The sequence below is a fragment of the Scyliorhinus torazame genome, chromosome 11 (assembly GCF_047496885.1).
Source record: "Scyliorhinus torazame isolate Kashiwa2021f chromosome 11, sScyTor2.1, whole genome shotgun sequence".
Taxonomy (NCBI): domain Eukaryota; kingdom Metazoa; phylum Chordata; class Chondrichthyes; order Carcharhiniformes; family Scyliorhinidae; genus Scyliorhinus; species Scyliorhinus torazame.
In genome coordinates, this window is record NC_092717.1 from 25,861,700 (window position 1) to 25,875,122 (window position 13,423).

Sequence of the window (13,423 nt, forward strand, 5' to 3'; positions counted from 1 at the left end):
TGTGGGGATAGGGTGCTCTTTCCAAGGGCCGGTGCAGACTCGATGGGCCGAATGGCCTCCTTCTGCACTGTAAGTTCTGTGATACAATGTATTCTTCCTGCTTTTACTATTTTCCTTCATTTACAATTAGAAATTAAAAATCTATTATTTCAAAAGCAAGTTAATATTAACAAATAATGGGCGCGATCAAACGACCTTGTTGCACCTGACCGGTGACACGGCAAGGCCATTAAAATCTTATGAGAGACCACTCACGAGATTTGTGACACTCGGAACGCCAATATTTCACAAGATCTCGCGAGACGTCACGATCTGGAACCCGCCCTCACCGGGCGGGATCCAGATTCACAAATTTAAGTGAACAGTCAGGCTCACTTGAATATGTCTGCGCCGGATTCTCCCAAGGCCCGGGGACTAATGGCCACACCTGGCAGACCTCACCATGGCACCGTTTAGCACTGGTCCACGCAAATGTGGGCCAGGCATAATGGCACCTGGGGGAGGCCCCGGGTGGTCGGGCTCTGTGTAAGGTGGTACCCTGGCACTCCCGCTGACACCTGGGCACTGCCAGGAAGACACCTTGGTACTGCCAGACTGGCAGGTGCACTTCCAGGGTGCCCGACTGACAGTGCCAAGGTATTGCCCATGCCAGGGGTGCCCAGCCCTGATCAGGTGGGGTGGGGAGGGGGGTCTCAAGGATCCCCTCACAAGTAAGTTGGGGCATTGTGGGGGTGCAGAGGCCATGGTGGGGGGGTGAGGGATCAGGATGGCATTTAAAAATGACGCCCTGATCTCTTCTTGCGCAGACGAGCTGATGGGGAAATGGGAGTTGTGCCAGCCTTGGCGGGCGTTCCTCGTTGAGGCCAAAAAAAAGTCCCGTTTGATAGCAGGACCGTTTTTGGCACTGCAGGCATCAAGAGACACTCCGCTATTAGCGCTGGGACTGTTAAATCATGTCCAACATCTTCAAAACTAACAGGAAAATGTTTGTACAATAGGCAAAGTGCAGTGGAAATAGGTTATTCATTACTAGCATTACACCAATCTGGTGCCAAACATTTTCTTCACCCCTATTTCAACAAAATATTACACTGCCTGGTTTTTAAAAATGCAGTTCTTTCCATAGTTTAAAATCCTCTGTGGTATAGACAACACAATGCAGCAGCCATTAGAGCATAACATTTTCTGTTTTTTGTTTAAAAGTGAATGTTCATATTGAAAATGATCTGGGTTGTTAGTACTGCCGAATGGAACATTTTTCTATTTCAGGAACCCAGCATCCATCATTAACCACGACAGTATAGTGCAAGCCGATGCAGCTTAAAGCTTTCATACCTTGGTTCAACCAAATTCTCCAGTGTGATATTTCCATATCATACAACAGCCATTCTCATCACTCCTCGATAAGCTTAATAGCTTAGTTCTACATTGAGTTCATTACAGTTGGATCAAGACTTCTCAAGCTCAATTAACAAAAGAACCATATAGCCACAGCCATGAGCTTTCATCCCACCAGTTTGAAATTATGTTCTCAAAAGGAAAATCTATATGTTGACATACTAAGTCACCCAACCTTAAAGTGATTTTAATTCCAGCAGTGCTACAACCCTCCAAGACCTCCGCAGTCCTCCAATTCCATTCCTGATTTCAATTACTTCACCATTAGAGGCTGTGCTTATAGTAGTCTAGGCCCTAAAGCTCTCCTCCTTTAAATCCTTAAAATGTTAAAGTTTCCATATGAATACAAATCGATGTTACTGAACATCTGGAACACTATAGTGCAAATGACACAGTTCTACTGTGAAACACTGGGATGTACATGTCAAATTAAATATGCAATTCTGTTTCAGCATTTAAGGCACAAACTTAGGGATAAATATAGGTATATGACATGATGAGCATGTATAGGCTTATCGGTAGTTAAGATGGCCTTGTAGGAGTGAGAGGGACATTGCAGGACCTGGAGAGGAGATCTCCATACAATTCCCGCACAAAAATATTTTGATTGGCATTTGCTATTATTCTTCACTATTGAAAATGATATTGGGTTACCAATAATAACTAAATGCTAAAATTGAAATGTGTTTAAGTAGATATAAATATAGGGCGGGATTCTTCGTTCTCCAACGGCGATTTTGGAATCGGCGATTGGGCATAGACTCCCTTTTTATGATGGAATTGCATGCTCCTGCCACTCCAAAACGACATCATTGAGGAGCGTGCCTCACGCCGTTGGGACGGCCTCAGGACATCAGTTGAAGGTCATCCCCAATGCTCCGTCCCCGATGAGCCGAGTTTCCGACTGCGCGGTTGACTCATGGTCTCAGCAGTCGGGAACTTCTCGTAGATGCTGCGGACTGTGTCCAGCGCAGCCACAGTCGGGTGGGAGCCGTGCTGCTGGCCGGGGGGGGCTACGGCGAGGTCTGGGGGGACTTGTGGGGGATGGCCAGGGGGCTCTATCTGGCAGGTCGGGTTTGCGCACGTCCGTCGCCATGTTGAACGGTGCGACCGCTGCAAGTCGTCGCCGTGCGTATACGCGGCCATAGACCCAGCAATTCTCCAGCTGTTTTTGTCGTGGAGGCCGGGTGTTTTACGTGCTGTGGATGCTAGCCCCTCATCGGTCGGAGGACCGGTGCTGGGGCGCTGCCGATTTTTCCAACGTAAAACGCCACAGATCCTCTGGACATAGCCTCCAAATCGGAGAATCCAGCCCATAGTCCTTGCCAGAAGCAGTGTTTTAAAAGAAATGTAACATTCATGCACCCGTGGAATTGGAGGTTGTGCTTGGTGAGTCACTTGCTCATACTTTGATTAGATTGTTAGGGTGGAATTCTACCTAGCCTCCACCAACGCGTTCACTGGGGAGCGTGGGAGAGAATACGGCAGGAGGCCCAGAAATCGTTTACATGCCACCATGAATTTCTAGCAGGATCTTCCACTGGTACCCCCCATGGCGGAATGGTAAACACATCAGAGGCCAGCATAAACCTCATCTGCATCCTGCTAATGGGTTGCATCAGTTTCAGTGACGGGGCCCTGTCTCACCAACTTGTTTCCTTTTAAGCAAGTTACAATTTTGATAACTGTTAGAAAGGTCATCATCATGTATTCAAGGCTTTAAAAACAGATTTGTAAAAGTGCGAGACTGAAGTGCCACACTAAAGGTTATCAATAAAGATTGAATCTTTCAGGATTATTGGTCAGATTTTGGATTGGATAAGAAACTCCTGTATATTTAGGAAGCAGATAATATTGGTTTGGCGATCAATCACAAGTGAATCCACATGAATCAGTGTTAGGGTCATTGTCCATCATGATCTTGATCAGAAACTAGATAATAGAGGAAAAACCACCTGTAAATTTTCAGAGTTATGTGCTGCCATAAACACCATGGGATGAAAGTACAGAGGAACATACCTTCTGCAGCTGTCTAGAAAGTTATGGGGCATGATCTACCTGCCGCGTTGCGCCCGAAGGGAGCGGGATGTGGCCGGTAAATGCCGAGAGAGGCTACCCGACAGCTACTATGCCTCACAAGATCAATCCAGATCTTGCGAGGCATCGCGATAAGGATCCCGCCCACAATGGTATGTTGACTCAGGATCTATCGGGCTCTCGGCATCTACTGGCCTCACAGGAAGACCCCAGCCAGGCGCCATTCAATTCTCGTCCACATAACGGCACTCGGGTGCTCTCCCGGGCCTTCGGACACCCTTGGGTGATCTGGAACAGGACAGAGTGACCTCCTGGCCCTCCCTCTGAAATTTGGGCATCTTGGCACTGCCAGCCTGGCACTTTGGGGTGTCCAGGTGCCAGGGTGGCATTTCAAGGATGAGGGCTTGAGGGGGACCATGCCCAAGAAAGGAGGGTGGAAGGAGGTATGAAGGGTGGAGGTTGCGGGGCTGATATAAAGGGGCCTCTGCAAGGTTGGATGGTGAAGTCGGCAACTTGGCAGGCAGGTGGCCCAAAAGGGGCCTGAAAGGCCTGAAAAGGGGGGACCCCTCAGCAACCCCATAGCGGGGTGCCATCACTTGTGATGACGTGTGTGTGGGGGCTGACATTGCTCATGGGTGGGTGTGGACTTACAAGCCCAGTTAAAGATCGGTGCAGGCTTTCAAAATAGTGGCCCGATGTCTGAGGAGCTGGTGTGGCCAGCGAGTTCAACTCCCCAGTGATGAAAATAATTCTGAAGTGTGGGCTTGACCAGGGAAAAACTCCCCAGGGCCCAAAAGTGACTAAGTGTGGTTAGATAGGGTAGAGCTCGCCGGCAGAGCTGGAGAGAAACTCCCAGCAAAACCCACCACAAATGACACTTCAAAACCTTTCCGTTAGACCACGCCCATACAACATGATGATCTTCAATAAGGCAACTCAATGCACATGTATACTATGTAGGCCTTCATTGAAGATTCATAACAGTAGATGGAAAAGAAAGAGACTGATGATGGTGTGTAAAGGTTGCATCATGAAGTGGAATGGGCTGAATGAAGCAGCTGGCCTCTTACTGCCCTTTTCAATCGCACAAAATTGATTTTTACCCAATATAACATGAATGAGAAATACACTTCCCCAGGTAAACAAAATTGCCGTTGTGCCATGCAACACATCGCCTCAAAATATTTAATACCTAAAGTATTAGGGGCAGCACGGTAGCACAAGTGGATAGCACTGTGGCTTCACAGGGCCAGGGTCCCAGGTTCGATTCCCCGCTGGGTCACTGTCTGTGCGGAGTCTGCACGTTCTCCCCGTGTCTGCGTGAGTTTCCTCCGGGTGCTCCGGTGTCCTCCCACAGTCCAAAGATGGCAGATTAGGTGGATTGGCCATGATAAATTGCCCTTAGTAACCAAAAAAAATGTTAGATGGGGTTATTGGATTACGGGGATACGGTGGAAGTGAGGGCTTAAGTGGGCCTAGGTAGGGTGCACTTTCGGAGGGTCAGTGCAGACTCGATGGGCTGAATGGCCTCCGTCTGCACTGTATGTTCTATGTTCTAAAGTAGTTAAAATAGTATTTTCAAAAGGGTATTCTTGAATACAATTTCTAGTTCATTTCAAAGCTACTACTTCCCACTAGGGCTCTGATGGAAAATGCAACTAGAACAAGTGAAATGATACAACAACAAAAAAATCGCAATAGACTTCAAATATTTTTGTCACTAAACACAGTAAACACTGCAAAGCAAAATATGCAACTGATAAGCTAGTACGCATCTTTAAACAGAGGAATGCTATCATATGCAAATACTTTACACTCCACTGTTTAAATGTAAGAATCGAAACACCACTTGCAAACTTAGACACTTGTAAGGCAGTAGAAATCATGTTGAAATCTTATTCTCTAAGAGAAAGAGGTTGTGCAGAGTAGAATCTATTTAAAGGCAACGATGCATGCATTGTACTGATAAAAAGCTAATTTTGTCAGAATGAAAGGGTATTCCTCACAATCGTGATCTACCATAATGCATAACTTTGGTTATTAATGTCAGAATGAAACATTCTATCCAGACAATTAATTTCTTACCTTTTACCTAAATCGCATGCAAAGTGGAGCATTACGCTTTTCAAATACTCACAACTGCTGTATCCATCAATATTAAATGGCCAAAACTAACTTTCAAATGAAACGCAACTAAATTTGCACACTGCAGCTCCCATCTATGTCCTTATTTGGGCAGGTTTATTAACAAAGCTTACGTGCCCAACAAAGAATCGCGCCACACTTCCTCCCAAAGTGCCGCGTCATTGCACCACCACGCCTGCATGTGGGTGATACTTCCGGATGGCTTGTTCATGCTCTGTGTCAGTCTCATTGTCAAATTTGAATGGAAACTGATTTTAAATAGCCACTTATTAATATTCTAATGGTGAGCATCTATACATTAGCACTGCGAAGATTATTTATCTTGAAAGCATTGCATTTAGATGTGAAACTAAGTTTTTTTGTGAGCCATTAAAAAAATGTAAGTGCTTTTAACCACAAAATTTCCACAATCCAAATCTGGCAGGAGTTTACAATATGTGAACAATATTTTAACTAATGAGCCATCAAATTTTACCCAATTACTAAATCTGATTTTCTTCCTTCGCAATTTCCTTCTACACACTTTAAACTTTAAATATTCCTCAAACATGAAAATCTTACTCACTAGTTTCAATTTTCTCATAATATCCAACCAAAAACTGTATCTGATCACAATCAGCAAAATTCTCAACCAATACTTTATAACTCCCCAAAATAAAATTTATCAGAATTTAGATTTTTTTTTTTCAAATCACAGTTATGATATCAGATATGGGAACAGTAACCCGGAGATTGAGAGTTCCTAACATGGCAAGTTGTAAAACTGAACTCATGAAATCTAGACTATAAAAGCTTGCTATAAAAAGCCAATTGCTTCACCAATGTCCTTCAGGGAAAGGAAGCTTCCATCCTAGGTCTGGCCTATACACATCCCCAGTTCCACAGTGGGCGGTGGATTCTTAATAAAGCCAATATTATTCACAATCAGTGAACAACTCTTTACTCGCTCATCCCCAACACCACCAACTCCAGAAATAGTACAACATGCACCTAAACTATCATGTTTGGAGCAGTTCCAACATACTCCCAAATGCTTCTCTAACAAGGAACAGTCATGAAACGAGAAATCCAATGCATACAGAAACCAGCTAGCTGACCGTTAACTTTCAGAGGAAGCTTCAGACCGCAAATGGATACACAAATCAGCCAACTGAATTTCTGATTTCATTTTGGATCTATATGAGCGGACAAAACAAAATGGGGTGAGGAATGAAGAAAAAACGCAAGCAACAGATCTGAGAAATGCTCAGCCTCCTAACTTTGGAACCCCATATGAAGAATCTGAAGATCGCACATGAGGGCATATACTCAGCGCACCTATTAGAAAACTAGTAGTTAGAACATAGATTAATAAAACAGAAATCAAGTTATTTCTTCATCAGCTGACATTATGTTCCAAGCATTAAATAATAAAACATTGTCACAACAGAATATGTCACAATGGTGGGTGGCACGGTAGCACAGTTGCTTCACATCCCCAGCGTCCCAGGTTCGATTCCTGGCTTGGCTCACTGTCTGAGCGGAGTCTGCACGTTATCCCCGTGTCTGTGTGGATTTCTTCCATGTGCTCCTGTTTCCTCCCACAAGTCACGAAAGATGTGCTTGTAAGGTGAATTGGACATTCTGAATTCTCCTTCAGTGTACCCAAATAGGTGCCGGAGTGTGTCGACTTGGGGACTTTCACAGTAACTTCAATGCAGTGTTAATGTAAGCCTACTTGTGACATTAATAATATTATCATGATGCCACAGACTTTTTTTATATAATGACTTTACAATATATTTCAACACACTGTGCAGTTGCACATTAACTAGTCTGATGGAAGACCTTTGAAATCTGGTTCAAAACCTGACTGATTAACCAAATATTGTTGTGTATCTAGAATATCTAAATATACAATAGCTGTCACACATATTAGAAACCTCTCTTGTATATTCTACAAACATTTTCATTTATTTTCTTCATATTTGGGTTAGAGGGAAAGAAAAATTAACTTCAAAATTCTCTGACAATGCATTTTCCCCAATGTTAGTATTATGGTGCCTATGAAGTCCAATTCTTCTTCCAACACATTCCTTAATTTTGTCCCATTATTCTTCCTCTGAAATGTTCTCATAAACTTTCACATAACCCACCCAATAAAGAGGTAACAGAGCAACGATCAAATGATCCCCATGCAAATCTAATGTTGACCCAAATCAGTTTTCCTAATAGCTACTGGTACTCTAAACTCTGCATGGCCTCTGTTCGTCCAAGTTAAGCACTTTCACCATCCTAGAGGTTTCTAAGAACAACCAAAATGGACAATTAAGAAACGACCAGCAGGTCCATCAAGGTTGCCCTACACAGCATGATGGTTGAAGTATCATAACATAGACATTAATCTCATGATAAACACCTCACCCCACCTCAACCACACACTTACCACACTGACTGACAAATGGGACTCTCAGGCCTGCCTGACACACCATAGAGCAAAGAGACAGATGTATCTGGGGGAGCCATCCACCTTCACTCCCCAAAGCACATATTCTTTGGGGCTTTTCACAGTAACTTCATTGCAGTGTTAATGTAAGCCTTCTTGTGACAATAAAGATTATTTAAAATAAAAATTATTCATAGTATCCTTATTTTCTATCGGATTAGGGCGTCACTGGCAAAGCCAACATTTGTCGAGTGCCTCTTTATATTTTACTATCCAAGTTCTTCGGGTTGCTCAATAAATGTTTTTTTTGTCACCGTCAAGTTTTCATAGAGACATGTTTCACTGCAGAAAGATTCGGAGAAGTTAATGGATTTACAAATGTTTTCAGTGTCATCACAGAAAACAACATGGGCGGGATTCTCTCAGCCCATGCCGGGCCAGGCGCAAATCACACAATGCCGCCCTGACGCCGGTCCGCCGATTCTCCAGAGAGCGGAGAATCGGCACCATTGGCGTTGGCGCGACTCTACGCGGCCCCCCCGACGATTCTCCGCCCGGGATGGGGCGAGCGGCCGTAAAAAGAATCCGAGTCCCGCCGGCGCCGCCCAGCGGGACCTCAGCGTGCATCCATCCAGGGGCGGCCTGATTGTTTGAGGGGGGGGGGGATCTCCGCTGTGGCCTGGCCCACGATCAGAGCCTACCGGTCGGCAGGCCGGCCTCTCGGGCTGGGGCCTCTTTTACTCAGCGCAGGCCCTTGTAGCCCTACGCCATGTTGCGTCTGGGCCAGCGCAGAGAAGGGAGCCACCGTACATGCGCGCAACCGCGGCGGTCGCACTGCGCGTGCGCGCATTGGCGCCGGTCGCAGCGTGCATGTGCAGACCCGCGGCGCCCATTTGACGCCAACATCGGCAGCTGGAGCGGCGTGGGTAGCTCCAGTGCCATGCTGGCCTACTGAGGGGCTCAGAATCGCTGTTCCTGAGGGCCTGTTGACGCCGTCATGAAACGCAACGGTGTTTACGGCAGCGTCAACACTTAGTCTCAGGAGCAGAGAATCCCGCCCCATGTTTTGTAGAAAGGTCACATAGACTCGAAACATTCACCCTGTTTCTCTCTCCACAGATGCTGCCAGATCTAGACCTTATCCAGCATTTTCTGTTTTCATTTAATAAATCCAAACTCCAGTGAGAAGGGGCTTCAGTGATTTGCATAGGTTGAAAGAACAATAACTTTGTATATCATACTAGCATGAGACCATAAAATATCAGTGCAAAAAGCAAAACTAATGCATGGAGCTACAATCTGCTCATGTTCATTCAAATCTACTTAATTTGAATTATTTAGTCATTTGAATTGCACAAAAAGTTGCCAGTTGATTTTTTCTAACTACTTGTTTCAAATTATTTTTCAGTACAAAAACTGCCTTTGAATGAAAGTTGACTGCAAACGTGGTCATAAAGTAATGAAACTCCTTTGAAAAATACTGGTAACCGGTGACAAGCTGACATCGTAAAAGTATTAAGAAAACTGAAAAACCAAACAAAGCAAAGAGAAAAATAACTGGGTTGGTTGAAATAGGAAGTAAGGGCTCGTAAATTCTCAAAACAGCCACAAGGATGGCCAATAAGAATGTGATAAAAAGGAGTCAAAGGAATAGGTGCATTGTGGATGCTAGAATCAAAAAAACCACAAATAAAAATAGTGTATGCCGATCTCAGTCTTCTGAGCCCTTCAGACACCGGAAGCAAGATGAAGTGGCTGATGTGATGCAGAAACCAACTAATAGAAATAAGGAAGTACTGCAACAAGACTGAAAGTGCCATGTCAAAACTTTTAAAATGTTTGATTTTAGGCACCCACACGAAAAAACAAAATTAATTGATACTAGTGTCATTTAAGAAAGGAATGAATTATCTGACATTAATTGGATGCCATTGTGATTGTGTTACTTTGAGAGCTTTTGGAATTCTGAAATTGCAAGTGCATAAGAAGTCAAGCTAAAATGGTGTGCAACATTTATATTTGCATTTGGAGCACTGTATGTAGATTTGGGCAGTCAATAGAAAAGACAGAAGCAGCGGAACGTTCACCATAGACTCACTTGGACTACAGGAATTGTTACGGCGCAGTAGTCCCCTATTTGGCCCATTGTGACTGCACCTGCTCTCCAAAAGAGCAACTCACCAAATACCATTCCCCCACCTTCTTTGTGTAACCCTGTACATTCAGTTTTTTCAGCTATCAGTCTAATTCCCTTTTGAATTCTTCAATAGAACCGGTTGCTTCCAGACTCTCAGGTAATGCATTCCAAATCCTAACCAATCGCTGCGTAAATAAGCTCCTCCTCATATCACTTTGGCTTCTTTTACTTGTTACTTTCCAACTGTGTCCTCTCATTCGTGATCGCAAGCCTCTCATGAGTAGGCATAGTTTCTCCCGATCTATTCTGTTTAGATACCTCATGATTCTGAATACCTCTATCTCAAACCTCCTCTCAGCCTTCTTTTCTCCAAGGAAAGTAGTCCTAACTTCTCCAATTTATCTTCATAACCTAAGTTCCTCATCACTGGAACTATTCTCGTGAATCCTTTCTGCACCTTCCCTAATGTTAGTTAGCTCAGTTGGCTGGGCGGCTGGTTTGTGATGCGGAGCGACACCAACAGCACGGACACAATTCCCACACTGGCTGATGTTATTAATGAAGGTCCTGCCATCTAACCTTGCTCCTTGCTTGAAGTGTGGTGACCCTCGGGTTACATCATCGGCAGTAAGCTCTCACTCTTAAAAAAAGAGAGAGCAGCCTATGGTCCTCTGGAACTGTGGCGACATTTACATTTTAATGCTTTCACATTCTTCCCAAAGTGCAATTTCCAAAAGTGGACGCAAAACTCCAGCTAAGACCAAACTAATGATTTATACAAATTCAACATCACCCCCTTGCTCTTATATTCTATGTCCCTATTAATAAAGCCCATGATATTATATGCTTTATCAACTACTCTTTAAACCTGTCCTGCCACCTTCATTGATTTATGCAAATATGCATCCAGGTCCCAGGGAAGAAGAAAAAAGATTAATGAAGAGAAATTTGAAAATTTCCATCTGGGATGGGCTAGGTACAGGGTGGAATTAAAGGGGCAGGAGTTAAGTGGGGAAGATGATGGACGGTAGAGGGGATTGGAGGCGCAAGCCTCCGGTAAGGTTGGTAACGTGGAACGTCCGGGGACAGAATGGGTCGGTTAAAAGGTCGCGCGGGTGTTCGCGCGCCTCAGGAGCTTGAAAGCGGAGGTTGTCTTTTTGCAGGAGACACACCTCTGTGTGAAGGACCAGGTTAGGTTAAGGAAGAGGTGGGTCAGGCAGGTTTTTCACTCGGGGTTTGATTTGAAATAGAGGGATGTGGCGATTTTAATGAGCATAAAAATGGGATTCGTGAGTGCGAAGGAGGTGAGGGATCCAGGTGGGAGATATGTGATTGTGAGTGGGGTATTGGAAGGGGCACCAGTAGTGTTGGTAAATGTGTATGCCCCAAATTGGGATGATGTGGGTTTTATGAGGGGGTTGCTGGCCCCACCCACTCACATAACTGGTTGGCAGTTAAGTGTCAGTCACTTAAATCTACCTTGATCTAAAAGCAGGTGGGGGAGGGGAGTCAATTCAGGACAGTTTAAAAATAGCAACTTGTAAACTCACTCCAAGTGAGTTCTCCGAGTGAGCCAGAGAAGACAGAGCCAGGAGTGAGACACAGCTAAGAGCGAGTTTGGGAATTTGAATCTAGGTGGGAATTCGAAGCTGGGTGGGGAGGAAGTGCTTTTTATCCCTGGTAAGTGACTGGTAAGTAGTGTTTCTGTTTTTCTGTTTCTTTTCATTGGTATATTTATTTATTTTTTCTTTGTTTTTGTTGAAATTGTAGTTGTTGAAGTTAACCGAAGGTTTAAGACATGGCAGGAGATCTCAGACCCGTGTCATGCTCCTCGTGTGCGATGTGGGAGCTCAGGGACACATCCACTGTCCCTGGCTCCTTCACGTGCAAGAAGTGTGTCCAGTTGCAGCTCCTGTTAGACCGCTTGATGGCTCTGGAGCTGCGGATGGACTCACTTTGGAGCATCCGCGATGCTGAGGACGTCGTGGATAGCACGTTTAGCGAGTTGGTCACACCGCAGGTGAAAGGTACTGAGGGAGATAGTAAATGGGTGACCAAAAGACAGAGCAAGAGTAGGAAGGCAGTGCAGGTGTCCTCTGCGGTCATCTCCCTGCAAAACAGATATACCGCTTTGGATACTGTTGAGGGAGATGGCTCACCAGGGGAAGGCAGCAGCAGCCAGGTTCATGGCACCATGGCTGGCTCTGCTGCGCAGCTGGGCAGGAAGAAGAATGGCAGGGCTATAGTGATAGGGGACTCAATTGTAAGGGGAATAGACAGGCGGGTCTGCGGACGCAATCGAGATTCCAGGATGGTATGTTGCCTCCCTGGTGCAAGGGTCAAGGATGTCTCGGAGTGGCTGCAGGACATTCTGGGGGGGGGGGGGGGGGGAAGGTGAACAGCCAGCTGTCGTGGTGCACATAGGCACCAACGATATAGGTAAAAAATGGGACGAGGTCGTACAAGCTGAATTTAGGGAGCTAGGAGTTAAACTAAAAAGTAGGACCTCAAAGGTAGTAATCTCAGGATTGCTACCAGTGCCACGAGCTAGTCAGAGTAGGAATGTCAGGATAGAGAGGTTGAATACGTGGCTCGAGAGATGGTGAAAGAGGGAGGGATTCAAATTCCTGGGACATTGGAACCGGTTCTGGGGGAGGTGGGACCAGTACAAACCGGACGGTCTGCACCTGGGCAGGACTGGAACCGATGTCCTAGGGGGTGTGTTTGCTAGAGCTGTTGGGGAGAGTTTAAACTAATGTGGCAGGGGGATGGGAACCGATGCAGGAAGTTGGAAGGTAGTAAAACAGGGACAGAAATAAAAGGCAGTAAGGGGGAAAGTGTAAGGCAGAGAAGCCATAGTCAAAAATCAAAAAGGGCGACAGTACAAGGTACAGTGACTGAGGGGAGCTCAGTGAATAGGACCAGGAATACTAAAAGAAATAAAACGGGAAGTGAAAACATTAATGGTAAGCGACACGGCAGGTTGTTACATGAAGATATGGGTTCGACGACAAGGAAAATTAGGAGAAAGATTAAGAGGAAATATAACTTAGGAGAGGTTACTGATCGAGGTGTTAAGATTCAGAACAGAGGTTAAAAAAGCCAACATAAGTGTACTTTACCTGAATGCTTGTAGTATTCGGTATAATGTAAATGAGTTGATGGCGCAAATCATCGTGAATGACTATGATTTAGTGGCCATTACTGAAACATGGTTAAAGGATGGTCACGACTGGGAGTTAAATATCCGAGGGTATCAAACTTTTCGGAAGGACAGAGTG

At 45.0% G+C, this 13,423-nt stretch overlaps 1 protein-coding gene across 22 annotated transcripts in view; it reads right to left on the reverse strand.

Moving 5' to 3' along the window:
• fam49bb (family with sequence similarity 49 member Bb) overlaps positions 1 to 13,423 on the reverse strand; it is a 275,748-nt gene that overhangs the window by 113,663 nt on the left and 148,662 nt on the right. The window contains exon 1 of one of the 22 annotated variants that reach the window (XM_072467046.1): positions 5,521 to 5,619. The exons of the other annotated variants lie outside the window; for them this stretch is intronic. The gene's annotated coding sequence lies outside the window, so the exon portion shown is untranslated. Of the gene's footprint in view, positions 1 to 5,520; positions 5,620 to 13,423 lie in introns of those variants that run through there. 22 annotated transcript variants of the gene reach the window in all.